Source organism: Panthera onca, chromosome E1 (genome assembly GCF_046562875.1).
Source record: "Panthera onca isolate mPanOnc1 chromosome E1, mPanOnc1 haplotype 2, whole genome shotgun sequence".
NCBI classification, from domain to species: domain Eukaryota; kingdom Metazoa; phylum Chordata; class Mammalia; order Carnivora; family Felidae; genus Panthera; species Panthera onca.
The window spans coordinates 43781140-43796141 of record NC_138352.1 but is presented as its reverse complement, the minus strand read 5'-3'; the positions used below and the strand labels follow the sequence as shown (position 1 = coordinate 43796141).

The 15002-nt window shown below is 38.1% G+C and overlaps 1 long non-coding RNA gene across 1 annotated transcript in view; it reads right to left on the bottom strand.

The window, feature by feature from the left end:
* Positions 1 to 15002, bottom strand: part of LOC132687934 (uncharacterized) — a 131504-nt gene that overhangs the window by 70932 nt on the left and 45570 nt on the right. The window contains exons 3-4 of the long non-coding RNA XR_009614345.3: positions 3584 to 3642; positions 1285 to 1317 (exon numbers count right to left, since the gene is read on the bottom strand). This is a non-coding gene — a long non-coding RNA (uncharacterized LOC132687934). The remainder of the gene's footprint in view (positions 1 to 1284; positions 1318 to 3583; positions 3643 to 15002) is intronic.

Below are 15002 nucleotides of genomic sequence, written 5' to 3'. Positions count from 1 at the left end.
AGAGCCCTAGATTGCTTCTAATTTACAAATGAATTCTAAAAGATAGCTTCTATGTCAGTTTGAACCTGAGGTACATTCTCCTAGTGGTTTGTAAGAGGTTATTTAACCTATAACATATTCATTCGGTAATTCATTATGTTAAGAAGCACTGTTTGCTTGGCATTGTGTTAAGCTATGTGTACAACATGAGCAAAACATATAGTCTCAGTCCCCATGAAGCTAGTTAGTCTATGGGAGGAACACAAATGAGCAATTACATTAGGGCTAATAGTAATAGCTGACCCTGGGTGTCTGGTGCATAGTAGGTTCTCCAAAAATATTCATGAGATGCATGACTCAATAGGTTAAAAGTGAATCATTTACATTCATTATTTCATTTAATCTTCACAGTTCTCTGAAGACTTAACCTTTTAAAATCTTTAATCCTAACTAAACTGATTAGTAGTTCCACTCAAAAAGACAAAGCTACTATGGATATATTTAAAACTTGTTATTGATGTATAAAATATATATACAGAATATGCACATCACAAATACATCTCACTGCATTTTCACAAAATGAAGACACCCGACGAAGAAACAAACTTTATCAGCATCTCAGAGTCTTCCTCATGTCTCTTTAAGTCACAACACCCTCAAGGATATTATTTAAATATTAAATAGTTTGGCTTGCAGTTACTTTATAATGTATTTGAGAGGAAGAAAGATTTAAGGAAATCCTAATTTGTCTGTTTAGAACTCAACAAAATTTGTTATTAGAGTTAGTTATGATTAGATTCAGATGTACATAACTGAAAATTCACAATAACAATGGTTTAGCTAACATATTTTATTTCTCTTTCATGTGAAAGAAGTTTAGAAGGAGGTATATATTTAGGGCTGATTTGGCAGCACCATAGTTATCAGACATCAGGGTTCCTTTTAGGTTATAGATCAGCCATCTTTGTGCTTAGCTAGTGATGGTCCAAGATGGCTATGAGGAATCCAGCCATTACATCCACATTCCAGACAAGAAAAAGGAGGAAGGGCAAAGGACTGCCTCCCAGCTGATTAAGTTCACCTCTAAGGGGTCTATCCCCAAGTCCCTCATAACATTTTTGCTGTTGCCTAATTGTCCAGAATTTAGTCATGAGGCCATAAGTTTTTTAAGTGAAGCTGTCCTTTTAGCTGGGTATATTGATGCCCCCAATAACATAGGGTCCTGTTAGTAAGGAAGGAGAGCACATATTTGGGGTAGGCTACTAGTTGTGTCTGCTAAGTTATATTGATGTGCAGTGTACTTACCAAACAGCACATCATCTAGTGAAATTTTTCTTCCTAGGAAGGGAAAAAATGGAAATTTAAGTGTCATATATAAGAAACTGAGAGATGAGATTTCAAAGAAAGGTGTCATGTGTAAGAAAGTGAGAGATGAGAGTTCAAAGAAAGTTCACTTACTATACAAAGTGATCTAGCCAGATTCAATTTCTTGCTGTAGGCCATTGAACCCATCAGCAGACTTCTCTAAGCCCAAGAATCTCACTGGTAGAATGTGGCAGAAACACTTCCTCTCTAATTATAGCACAGAGTCATGGTTAGAATTTTCTCTTAAAAGTTCTGTGTGTGTGTGTGTGTGTGTGTGTTATGCATTTGCTAGAAAAACTCAAACTGATAGTATTCAGTCCTCATGGGCACATTTCATAACTTCAAATTTTGTATTTTGATATTAGCAAATGGGTAAATGTTACAGTAGAACCTGGCTTATTATATGGATTTATATCTAGAACAAGTTAGGTCTTGCCTCTCATAAGAAAAAGTTACATAAAAAGGCTAATGCACCATGATTATAAGGCAGTTACCTTGTCTCCCTTTTCCACCAGGTTATTAATGTTGGGCCCTGTTCCAAGAAGAGCCCTCTCTAAGGCTGGGTGAGACAGGGAGCAAGTTGTACTTTGAGGCCTTCCTGCCTATCATTTTTGAACAATTAAAATCTGGTTGCAGTGAGCCTCCAGGGCAGTCTGTATCAGTAGATCTAAGGACATAAACCTCAGGAAGAGCAGGAGGTAGAAAGAGAGATCAGCAGGTACCGAAAGGACCTATTTCTAAAGGAGACTATGTTTGGGTTTAACTGGAAGATGGGGCAGGGAAGCAAGGGTAAGTGATGAGAATCTTTGCAGAGGGAAAGAATAAAGAAAGGGAGTGGAAAGACAGAGAGAGGTTTCCAAGTAGGTAAAAGAGTTGCAATGAGCATGTACAGAGCCTCAAACTTCAGGAGAATGGCAATTGTAGTGGAGCAAGGGCCAAGTGGATGATTCCCTGAACATTACTGAGCATCGGCTATGCCAAAGGCACTGTGCTAAGTGCTGTAGGGGACATCGATATAAACCATACATAGACCCTGCCCAAACAGTGCTCATAGTCACCAGTCTATCAAGGGAGATGAAGCATGGGTTTAAAGGATGTCATAAGGTTCAAGGTGATCAGTACTGTAAAAGAAGAGTAATTGACATTCCAGAAATTCAGGGGGAGGATGACAGTTTAGCTGAAAGAATGGTGAAGGTGAGGTAAGGTAGGAAGAGGGGACTGTGGAAGGTCTGAGGAGGACGTATCCTTTGAGTTGGATTTTCAAGTCTGAGCAAGAGGAATAGGATTATTCCCCCCTTCCACCCTCCCATCTCCCCCACTTCCCATCACCCCTATGCCAATGGCCTTTATTGTTCGCAACAGGAAGTGAAAGAGGAAGGGACAGGACAGCTCTGGCTCCGGGGGTGGCCCCAAAGACCTACTCTGTCACTGTCCTTCAAAAAGTAAGAATAGAGTTTTTGGCGATGGGAGAGTGGGTATTAAGAGAAACAAGGGAGCTGTGAAGAAGATGGCACTAAGAGGAATGGCAGGATGACAAAATTTCATTGTTCTGCAGGAAATAGGTAGGCACCCAGGACCTCATAATGTAGAATCTGCTCTGGGGAATATCCTCTGAAGGAAGAGCAAGGAAAACACCTGCTCTCTCCCTCAGTCTCCAATTTCTACTTCTCTCCTAATTTCTCTGCCATACCTCGACTTTGCCAGCCGCATCTGTTGTCATCATCACAAGGAGATTTAGGGCACTCTGTTCTGTGACCTTTCAGCCTAGATGTGGTGGCTGCAGCTGCAGCTGGAGAAAGTGGGGTGAATTCGAAAGAGACATGAGTGAAAGAAAGAGACAGAGAGAATAGGATGATTGCAATAGTCCCTTTGTAATAAAGCTGGTGGGTTTATTTACAAGATTTTCTTGATTTGTAACTTTGAAATCCTTCCTGAGAGAGTAATTTCCTTTAAGTGGTAGCAGAATACACATTCTTCTCAATGTGTACATAAAACATTCTCCAGAATAGATCATATGTTGGATCACAAAACAAATCTTAACAAATTTAAGTGGAAATCACATCAAGTATATTTTTTGACCACAATGGCATGAAACCAGAAATCAATAAAAGGAGGAAAATTGGAAAATTCACAAATATGTGGAACTGAACATGCTCCTGAACAACTAATAGATCAAAGAAAAAATCAAAGGGAAATAAAAAAGTATCTTGAGACAAATGAAAATGGAAATACAACTTACCAAAACTTATGGGATGCCGCAAATGCAATTCTAAGAGGGAAGTTCATAGCAATGAATGCCTGCATTAGAAAAAAAGAAAAGGAGGTGCCTGAATGGTTCAGTCGGTTAAGCATCTGGTTTCAGCTCAGGTCATGACCTTGTGGTTCTTGAGTTTTATCCTCGTGTCCGGCTCTGTGCTGACAGCTCTGAGCATGGAGCCTGCTTCAGATTCTGTGTCGCCCTCCCTTTCTGCCCCTCTCCTACTTGCACTCTGTCTCTTTCTCTCTCTCTCTCAAAAATAAGTAAACTTTAAAAAAAATTTTTTTAAAGAAAAAATAAAGATCTCAAGTAAACAATTTATACTCAAGGAACCAGAGAAAGAAGAACAAATGAAGCTCAAAGTTAGCAGAAGGAAACAATAGAGGTTGAGCAGACATAAATGAAATAGAGACTAGAAAGACAACAGAATAAATAAATAAATAAATAAATAAATACATAAAATGAAGTGGGTTTTTTTTTAAAGATAAAATTGACAAGTCTTTAGCTATGCTAAGAAAAAAAAGAGAGGGAACTAAAAGAAATAAAACTATAAATGAAAGGGAGACTTATAGCTGATACTACAGAAATAAAAAGGATCATGAGACTACTAAAAATTATATGCCAACAAATTGGACAACCTAGAAAAAATGGATCAATTCCTAGAAACATACAATCTGCCAAGACTGAATCATGAAGAAATAAAAAATCTGAACAGATCTATGGAAAGTAAGGAGATTGAAGCAGTAATCAAAAACCTCCAAACTAAGAAAAGCCTAGAACCAGATGGCTTCACAGGTGAATATGACCAAACATTTAAAGAAGAATTAATACTAATCCTTCTCGAACTCTTCTAGAAGAATGAAGAGGACAGATGCTTCCAAACTTATGTTGAAGCCAGCATTACCCTGATACCAAAGCCAGACAAGGACACTACAAGAAAAGAAAATTACAGGCCAGTATCTCTGATGAATAAAGCTGCAAAAATCCACAACAAAATACCAGAGACCAAATTCAACAGCACATTAAAAGGATCAGACACCATGATCAAATGTTATCCCTGAGATGCAAGGATTGTTCAACACATACAAATCAATAAATATAATTCACCACATTAATAGAATGAAGGACAAAAATTATATGGGGGCCCCTGGTTGGCTCAGTTGGTAGAGCATGCAACTCTTGATCTTGGGGCTGTGGGTTTGAACCCCACATTGGGTGTAGAGATTACTTAAAAACAAAATCTTTAAAAAAATGGTATGATCTTATCCATAAAGGCATAAAAAGCATTTGACAAAGTTCAATATCCATTTATGGTAAAAACTCTCAACAAATTAGGTATGGAAGGAACCTATCTCAACATAATAAAGGCTGTGTATGACTTAGTTCAGAGCTAACATCATAATCAATTGTTTGTTTCTCCAGCGCTTTCCAAAGAGTTATAAGCATCTTATTCCCCATATTAAATCCCTTCCTGCCTGAGACACCTATAGTGGTTTCTGTTTTATTACTATGTCCTGTTGGATACACCTGATGGAATGGAAGCTTAAAATAGAAATTATTATAGGAAAATAAACTTGTATTTCCTGTGCACCTGAATTTGTGATTCAGACACATACATCCTCACTTCATCACAAGCAGCTGAATCATGAATCTTTAATTAATAGCAACGCCTTCTCCTTTATCTCCCCTCACCGCCATTCTGATTCACTAAGCAGATCGAATCAACCCAATCCTGAAAACCACATAGCCCCCAAAAGAGTGGGTCTCAAGAAATTTTCCAGTTTCCAAATCATAGGTTTGACTTTATTTTAGGATGCACAGAATTTCATACTTACCCTCATGTCCTTTCCATGTTTTCCTTACCCTTGGCCTCTGCTCATTTGCAAAGCCTGGTATCACCTTCTTTCCATATTGTTTCATCTATTCTCTTTTGGCCCAACTCTCCCATTACTGTTATTAATCCAACTCCACATACTACTAAATAACTCTCCAATTTACTCCAGCATGCAGTTGCTACAGGTAAAAAGAAAGGAAAGACAGTCCAGGCTCCAAGGAGTTTACAGACTATTTTGAGACACTATATGTAATTTCAATCCTGATGTTGCTAAAATGTTAATTACAAAATGTACACCCTTTAAGGGACTGTTACAAAATATAGAATTAGATATGGTGAGACTATAATCCATAGATTTACAACTTGAATGGAGTCTTGTATATCAGGTTAATTTAAAGCATGCCCACTCGGCTATTAGTGAGCTGTTCTTAATGGAAAGGAGTTGCATCAGTTGATTTATTATACAGAGGGCAAGATCCAAGCTGTCACTGCTTTGTATCTAAATTTGATTCCTAAAGGGTACGCAGGTGAAAGATCAGTTTTCAGATGAAAGAGGAAAAATTCCAAAGAAGAACACACATGATAGAGTCATAAATACTTAATGTTAGCCTGAGCAAAGTTTATATACTACTTTTTGAATATTTATTCATTTCAAGAATGGTTTAAATTAGTACTTTCCTTCAAAGCCCCAAAGGCATTGTGATTTCAACAAAACTAATAATCACTTCCTGATAACATTAACTGACTTATGTATGTTTTTCTTCTTATCTTGTTGTTTGAGAGAAGGAAGTCATAAAACTAAGCATCTGGTTTCAGCACAGGGCTTCAAAGAAAGAGCTACTATGTATGTTGCAGAGGACGGGTATATTGAAAATCTTTTTACTCTTTTCATTTATCACCTAAATCTACTTGCACATTGTAACCTGCAGACCACCGAAATAAGAAGGGGAAGCCTTCTATAAGAGATGCTCCTTACTTGGAGTGCTCACTCAGCCCTGAAATCTTGTTTGCAAAAGTCAGATGGAATCCGACTGGTTCAGATACTTTTCTTTCACAAAAGGATTCTTAGACCCATGATACCAGTAAGATATCAAAAAGATAGTTAACTGAGAATCACTGGATCCATACAATGGAATGAAATATATGCATTACCCAATAGTTCAGCATAAATATATGTATTAGGACTCTTAATGAAGGTAACAGAAACCAACCTGAGGTAACTTAAAGCTAAAGAGGGAATTTATTATGTGGGTAAAGTGTTATCTCAGGCTGGAAGCCAGCCAGATTTCAGGAAGTAAGTGACATTGGATACAGGGGAACTGTCAAGATTCTGGCTCTCTTGTATTTTGCTTCTCTCTTTGCAACTTGATTTTTCTCTACATTGACCAAATTTATGCTATAGAATTTTATTTTTGTTGTTGTTGCTGCTGTTTTGTTTCTTTGTTTTAAATTGGGGAAATCATAAATGCCTCTGGACAACTGCCTTGCAAATATTAAAGTCAACTCTACATTCACAAACATATTTAAACTAATGAATATCACTTTTAAAAACTGAAAACCAGGGGTGTCTGGGTGGCTTGGTTGAGCCTCTGACTCTTGGTTTTGGCTCTGGTCATGATCTCGCAGTTCATGGGTTCGAGCCCCATGTTGGACTCTGCACTGATAGCACAGAGCCTGCTTGGGATTCTGTCTCCCTCTCTCTCTCTCTGCCCCTCCCCTGTTTGCTCTCTATCTCTCTCTCAAAATAAATAAAAATAAACTTAAAGAAATTAAAAGAAAAACAAAACTGAAAAACCCGGGGCACCTGGCTGGCTCAGTCAGTACAGCATGTGATTCTTGATCTCAAGGTCATGGGTTCAAACCCCACATTTGGCATGGAGCCTACTTAAAAAGAGGAAATAAATTATTAATCAATTTTAAAAAATTAAAAAAACATAAAAGGAAAATTTGAGATTGACATATTAGTAAATACAGATTCAACAGGGATATATTTTGAGAGCTTATTTTAATTACCTGTGGGGAAATCCTTTTTACTTTTTTAGGTAATGATAGTATTAATTTTAGATTGTATTACTATTCAAAGGAATGAAAAATTATAAAATTATACAGAAATCTTTTAAATCGTGTCTTCCAAATAATAATGCATTAAACTTAATAAACTACTAAGCTGGTTTACTCCTGTGAAAACTATCTTCATTTTTCATGAAGGGAAAATTGCATGTATTGCGTTTAGGAAACAGTTTCCTGTACTAAGATAGTATGACATGTTGAGATTTTGGCGGGAAATCTTGAGGGAATATCAAGTTTATGGACTTGGATTAAGAGAAGATTGTACAGACTTCTATTATGGCATTAAACACACACAACCACCCCAAAGAAGTGAAACTTAATGTTGATGCCAGATAACTCATCCAACTCAAAGATGTTTTAATGATAATTACAAACTATTAAGGTATGCAGGAAATACAGAGAATAGGATAACACATTTTATATTGGTCTAATGATTGTGAATTTATTATAAGAACTGAAAAATAAGACAATATCATTTTAAAGAGTTCTTTCTCTTAAGATGTAATATGAAAATATCAAACAATTTTGATTTTGCTTTCTAATTATTAATTAGTGATTGTGGCTTAGGCACTTTCCAAATATTCTGAAAAATGTATTTAAACATTTATACAATTGCTGTAAATATATATTTGCATACAATTGGCTTTAAAAAAGCAATTAGAACTTGAATAGTATGTAAATTCAGTCCAGAAGAAATACATCTATATAGAGTTTATCAACTATATTTCTCTTACTATAATTAAAATCCAGGTATATTTTTTTACTTCATTTATTTTTTATATTTTTAAGATTATTTATTTTGAGAGAAAGAGCGTGTGTGTGTGTGCACTAGAGGGGAAGAGAGGTGGGGGCGGGGAGGGGGGAGAGAGAGAAGGAGAGAAAATCCCAAGCAGGCTGCGCACTGTCAGTCAGCTTGGAGCCCCATGCAGGCTCTAAGTTGCACAATGAGATCGTGACCTGAGCCAAAATCAAGAGTCAGATGCTTCCCCAATTGAGCTACTCAGGTGCCCCATTATCTATTTATTTTAAAATTGAGCAAACCAGGGGCGCCTGGGTGGCGCAGTCGGTTAAGCCTCCGACTTCAGCCAGGTCACGATCTCGCGGTCCGTGAGTTCGAGCCCCGCGTCAGGCTCTGGGCTGATGGCTCGGAGCCTGGAGCCTGTTTCCGATTCTGTGTCTCCCTCTCTCTCTGCCCCTCCCCCATTCATGCTCTGTCTCTCTCTGTCCCAAAAATAAATAAAAAACGTTGAAAAAAATAAATAAAATAAAATTGAGCAAATCGGATCATAAAATTTTGGATATGAGAAAGTGAATTTGTTTTACAACCCCACTACCCCCCCCAAAAAAAGGACATTAGATTTTTCACTTGTTACCAACTTAATCGTATGACATCAAACACAAAATGGGACTAGTTTTTGCTAATACAGTTATCCTATAAACATATTTTTCCCATGTTGAAATTGTTTTTTACCATCTGGAATATGAGGTGAAAGACAGCCATACAAATGATGTAAATAGCACATCTTTTAATGTTTATTTAATTTTTCTTTTTCTTTTTTTGTTTTTTTAATGTTTTCTTTTCAAATGTTTCTTTCTTTCTTTCTTCTTATTTTTTTGGTGCTAAAAGGTGATTTTATTAAGACACATGGACAGGAGCGATGGGCAGAAAGAGCTGCCTATTTTTTTTGAGAGAGAAAGAACGAGTAGGAGAGGGGTAGAGAGAGAGGGAGACAGAGGATCTGAAGCAGGCTCTGCGCTATCAGCACAGAGCCTAATGCAGGGCTCAAACTCACAAACTGTGAGATCATGACCTGACCCCAAGTCGGATGCTTAACCGGTTGAACACCCAAGCACCCCATACCACACCTCTTACTAGATTTGTGTGAATAGACTTATATTTGCAGAGAACATACAAGACCAGGAATTTAAAGTCCCAAGTCAGGAATGACTTCTGTCATTGTCTTCCATTAGTTATGTAGGAACCCTTTTTGTGATTTACTACAAAAATTTAGCAGTTAGGAGCACCTGGGTGGCTCAGTCGGTTGAGTGTCTGACTTCAGCTCAGAGCATGAGCTCGCAGTTCATGAGTTCCAGCCCCACATCGGGCTTGCTGCTGTCAGCATGAAGCCTGCTTCAGATCCTCTATTTCCTTCTCTCTCTGCCCTTCCCCTACCTCTCAAAAATAAATAAACCTTGGGGCCCCTGGGTGGCTCAGTCGGGTAAGCCTCCGACTTCGGCTCAGGTCATGATCTCAGTTTGTGAGTTCAAGCCCTGCGTCGGGCTCTGTGCTGACCGCTCAGAGCCTGGAGCCTGTTTCAGATTCTGTGTCTCCCTCTCTCTCTGACCCTCCCCCGTTCATGCTCTGTCTCTCTCTGTCTCAAAAATAAATAAACGTTAAAAAAATTAAAAAAAAATAAACCTTTTAAAAAAAATTTAGCAGTTAAACTCTAGAGGCTGATTATACCCCTCAGCCATCAGCCAGAAGGATTAACCAGTGGCTTTAAAACATACATTGTAAAATCCAGTTCAATATTAGTCTTTTGGCAATTTTATTTTATTTTTATTATGTAACTTTGATGCATACAAAGGAATAGAAGTCACATATATTAATACAATGATGAAATGAATATCTGTTACCTACCAACAGTCTATGAACTAGAATGTTGGAGCATGTGCTTCTCCTTGTTCCATTCTTCTGTTGCATCTCTGAAGAGCTAACTACTATCCAGAATTTTGTGTATTTTCCTGTTTTAGTCCATTCAGGTTGCTATAACAAAATACCACAGACAAGGGCTTATATACGACAGAAATTTATTTCCCACAGAAATGGAAGCTGGAAGTCCAAATTCAGGGTGCCTGAATGGTCAGCTTCCATGTCTGATGACAGCCTGCTTCCCACGCATAAACGGCCATTTCTTCACAGTAACTTCACAGGTGGGAGGAAGTAGGAAGCTCTGTGGGCTTCTTTTATAAGGTTACAAATCCCATTCATGAAGGCTCTGGTTTCATGACCAATCATTCCCCAAAGGCTCCACCTCCTAATATCATCTCATTGGGTACTAGGTTTCAACATGTGAATTTGGGGGTGGGGGGGACACAAACATTCAGCATATAGCAATTAGTCTCTTGCTTTTTAAGATAATTTAATCATACATGTATGTATTTCTAAGCAATATATTATTTAGTTTTGTTTGTGAACTTTATAAAAATGGTATTCTGTATATAGTTTTCTGCCACCTGCTCTTTTCACTCAGTGTTATGTTTTTAAGATTCATCTGAAGATTATGTCCTAAGATTCATATGCTGTTGCATATGGCTGAAGCAGTGTTTTATGACCTACTTTTCCACTCATTCTTGCATTTCTAAGCTATATCCTTGTTGCTGTGTATCTCTAGGACCTTGGGCTTTCCCTCTCAGCTAGAATTTCCTTACATTAAAATGGAAGTAATAACAGTAACTACTAATAATAAATTATTGTTACATTTCTTTAAAAAAAAAAGTCTTCTGATAGCTTATTGTTTTGTTCTTTGTGGGTGCCCTGGCTTTTTCTCTCTGGGATTTTTAAGGTCTTCATTTTTGGTATTGTGCCATTTCATCACAATATGTCTTGGTGTGGATTTTTCTTTATTTGTCATGCTTGAAATATGCTGTGCTTTATCTGTAGGTTTATCTTTAGTCAGTTTAGGAAAATTCTTGGGAATTATCGTTTTCAATATTGGCTTTCTCCTATTCTCTCTTTTCCTTACTTCTAGAACTCTGATTAAATTTATATTAAGCCTTATTTTACCTTCCGTGTCTTTTAACCCTTCTTTCATATTTTCCATCTGCTGTACTCTCTATGCTCCATCCTGGCTAATTTCTTCAGATATAACTTCCAGGTCAGTAATCCTGTCTTTAGCTGTTTTTAACAGGTTTGCTGAGTTGTTAATTTCAAAATCTAAAGCTATTGGGCTAAAAAGTTCTATTTGGTTCTTTTACTAATCTTTCTGATCTCTTGTTTCTAAATCTCTCTCTCTCTCTTTTTTTGAGAAAGAGTATGTGAGGTGGGGAGAGGGCCGGAGGGAGAGAGAGAATCCCAAGTAGGCCCACACTCAGTGCGGAGCCTGATGCAGAGCTCAATCCCATGCCTTGAGATCATGACCTAAGCAGAAATCAAGAGTCAGATGTTCAACCTACTGAGCCACTCAGGCACCACTTTCTATTTCATTCCATATTTGATTTCTTTAAATGGTTCATAAAAGGTTATTTAATATTCTATAAATGACAATTCTAATTCCAGTTCTTTAGTTCTTACAAATTATTGTTTGTTATTTCTGTTGATCTTAACTCATGGTAGTTTATGTATTGGTGATTTTTTTAAAATTGTAAACTTATATTTTCTTGAACTTAATTTGTGGAAATTTCAGGGACCCAAACAGGGAGTTGCTTTACTCTAGAGAGTCCTTGCATTTGATTCTGAGAGGTATGAGATACAACTGATCAGGGATCTCTGAAGCTCCTTTTCAGAACCAGGCTCAAAGCAGAATCCCAGGTGTGATTTCCACACTTTGCAGTGTGCCTCCAAGCTCAATCTCTTGTCCTGGATTGGCACTAGCACTTGTCCATTACAACTCTAGCTTTTGTTTGTTTATTGCTCCCTGTTCTTGTTTGAGGTCACTTTTTCTTTTTGATCCCTTTCATCAAACCCCAGCAAAACTTTAAAGTGCACATTAGTTTTCATTCAAATTATATTTAATTGTCTCATAGCTAAGGGGCCCTTCAGGTTATCTGGCTTTCCATGCTGCCAGAAATAGAAGTCTACACAACATTTCTAGCCCAGAAACAATTCTTAGACGAAATTGTGGAGGATTCTTCCTTTAAATTTTTTTTTAACGTTTATTTATTTTTGATAAAGAGAGACAGAGCGTGAGTGGGGGAGGCAGAGAGAGAGAGGGAGACACAGAATCCGAAGCAAGCTCCCGGCTCTGAACTGACAGCACAGAGCCCAACACGGGGCTCGAGCTCACAGACCGTGAGATCGTGACCTGAGCTGAAGTCGGACGCTTAACCGACTGAGCCACCCAGGCGCCCCAGAGGATTCTTTCTTTAATATTAACCTTCTCCTTTCACTAAAGTCCCTGTCACAGAACTTAAGTTCTGTGCAGAAGGAACATTCAGTTAGAAGTCACAGATGTGAAATATTGTCTATGTTACCTTGAAAAAAATTGCTGGATAAGTTATTTAACCTATTTCTGTTAATTGTGCTGTAAAATGGGGTTATAGTTAGCAGCATACCTACCCACAGGTTGAAAGGGTAAAATGAGAAACTGTGCTAAAAAACACATTTTAATTTGGTAATGTGAGAAACAAAATGTAATGATAATTGTGGTAACTAACATTTATTGAGCGTTTACTATGGTTGGCGGTTTGTTAAGCTTTCATCGGCTCCTTACGACAACCTTATAAGATGGGTACTGATATCCTAATTTAACAGTTGAGAAAACTGAGTCTCAGAAAGACTAAAAGTGTAAGATGATGGTACCATTATTTCGGAGCTCCTTATTTTCATCATGAAATACTATCCAGTTCAGCTATGATGATGAAGAACAGAGTATGCAAGTTAAGTACTACCATATCTCAGTTTCCTAGATGATTTTTCTCTCAAATAATGATAAGTATTTTACAAGGATACATGCCCCTCAAGATGCCTGCTATGTTAAACTTCCATCCCGAAGAAGTGATGTGCTTTTGATAAAAGCAACTTTAGCTATGAAGACTCCATTGCAATTTGTACAGCTGTGTAATCGAAACTGCTAAAAGGCAAGTTAATATATTATTCTACTCACAGAACAGCAGTTTGATTCCTATGACTTCTTGGCACATCTGTTTGGGATATAAATCCTAAGCAGACTGAACAGTCACTTTCTAAATCTTCAAAATGCTTTACTAAGCAAAGTCTTTAGTGTGGTTAAGGGGAGAAAAAAATTAATAGACTCCCAAGTGAGTGAAGTAGTCTAGCTCAGTGCAGAGTGTTTAGGGCAGGTGCAGGTGGGACTGGGACCTTGAAGAAGATGGATTTTGAGGTAGAGGATAACACACAAGCCTACAAACGGCAGAAGGTGAACTCTCCTGCCAACTTGAGATAATTAGAGAGGGTCTTTGGGGAATGGGTCTTTGCATGGTGTTTAATTTTTTTTTACTGGCAAGAGTTCAAGTTACATTTAAGTAGGCTTGATTAGAGATGCCAATTATTACTGGCCTGTTCACATCCCTTTCTAGTAAAATCCCTACCCATTGACCATACTGCGTGGGCAGTGGGCCAATGACTATGACCATAAACTATACCCCATGACTTAGGCCTCCTGTACTTTGGTCTAAAAAGAAAAGCAGAAGTCAGAAATTCTGTCTTGGAAACATGCAATAAGAGACACAAAGTGGGCTACAGTTTTGGTACGTGCTGGAATTGGAGGGCCATAGAAGTATAGAGGTTAGAGTGGCTACTTGTGCAGCCAGTTGTAAGATGAGTAAGTTGAGAAGGCTGGTTCAGAGAGAGACTGGTGCTGATCCACAGAGAAGCCAAAAAGCCTTGAGAGAGGCGAAGGGGTGGCTATTCTGCAGTGCTAATGATGTGATTCTGACTCTTCCTGAGGCCCTGTGGTTCAGTTTACTCAGGTTTTAGCACACGTACGTTTTTTCTATAAGACTTTTTTTTTTTTTTTTTTTTGCTTGTCTTTGAGTAATGAGTAACTTGGCTCTAGTAAATTGACTCAATCTTTGTTTCTTGCAATGAAAATAGCCCAGTAAAGGGGCGCCTGGGTGGCTCAGTTGGTTAAGCGTCTGACTTCAGCTCGGGTCATGATCTTGCCATTTGTGGGTTCGAGCCCCACATCGGGCTCTGTGCTGACAGCTCAGAGCCTGAAGCCAGCTTCAGATTCTGTGTGTGTCTCTCTCTCTCTGCCCCTCCCCTGCTCACACTCTGTCTCTCTCTCAAAAATAATAAATAAGCATTATTAAAAACAATAACCCAGTATGGATCAGATAATTCATCACCAATTCTCCTCCACGTGTTAATAGTTAGATTGTCTTCAAAAGTACCCTACTTAGGGGCACCTAGGTGGCTCAGTCAATTAAGCGTCTCACTCTTGTCTGAGCTCTGGTCTTGATCTCAGGGTTGTGAGTTCAAACCCTGCCTTGGGCTCCATGTTGGGCATGAGGTCTACTAAAAAAAAAAGTACCTTACTTGTTTCCTGTTTTAGTAGTACTTCTACGTTGCAAGTGGCAGGAAGCATATCAAACTGAATTAGAATGGGGAGTTTATTGGGGAGTTATCTGATGAAACAACCAAGTTTGGAGAAGGACAAGGCTGCTTCTGAGCCTCAGGAACCTAGGTCTCAAGGTTTTTAGAAACCTACCTCTACCCCTTTTCTCAGCTTCTCTCTATTTTTTTTTTATTCTTTCTTCTTGCTACAGATGAACTCTATCTGCATGACAGAAAACATGGCCTTTGAGCATCCCAAT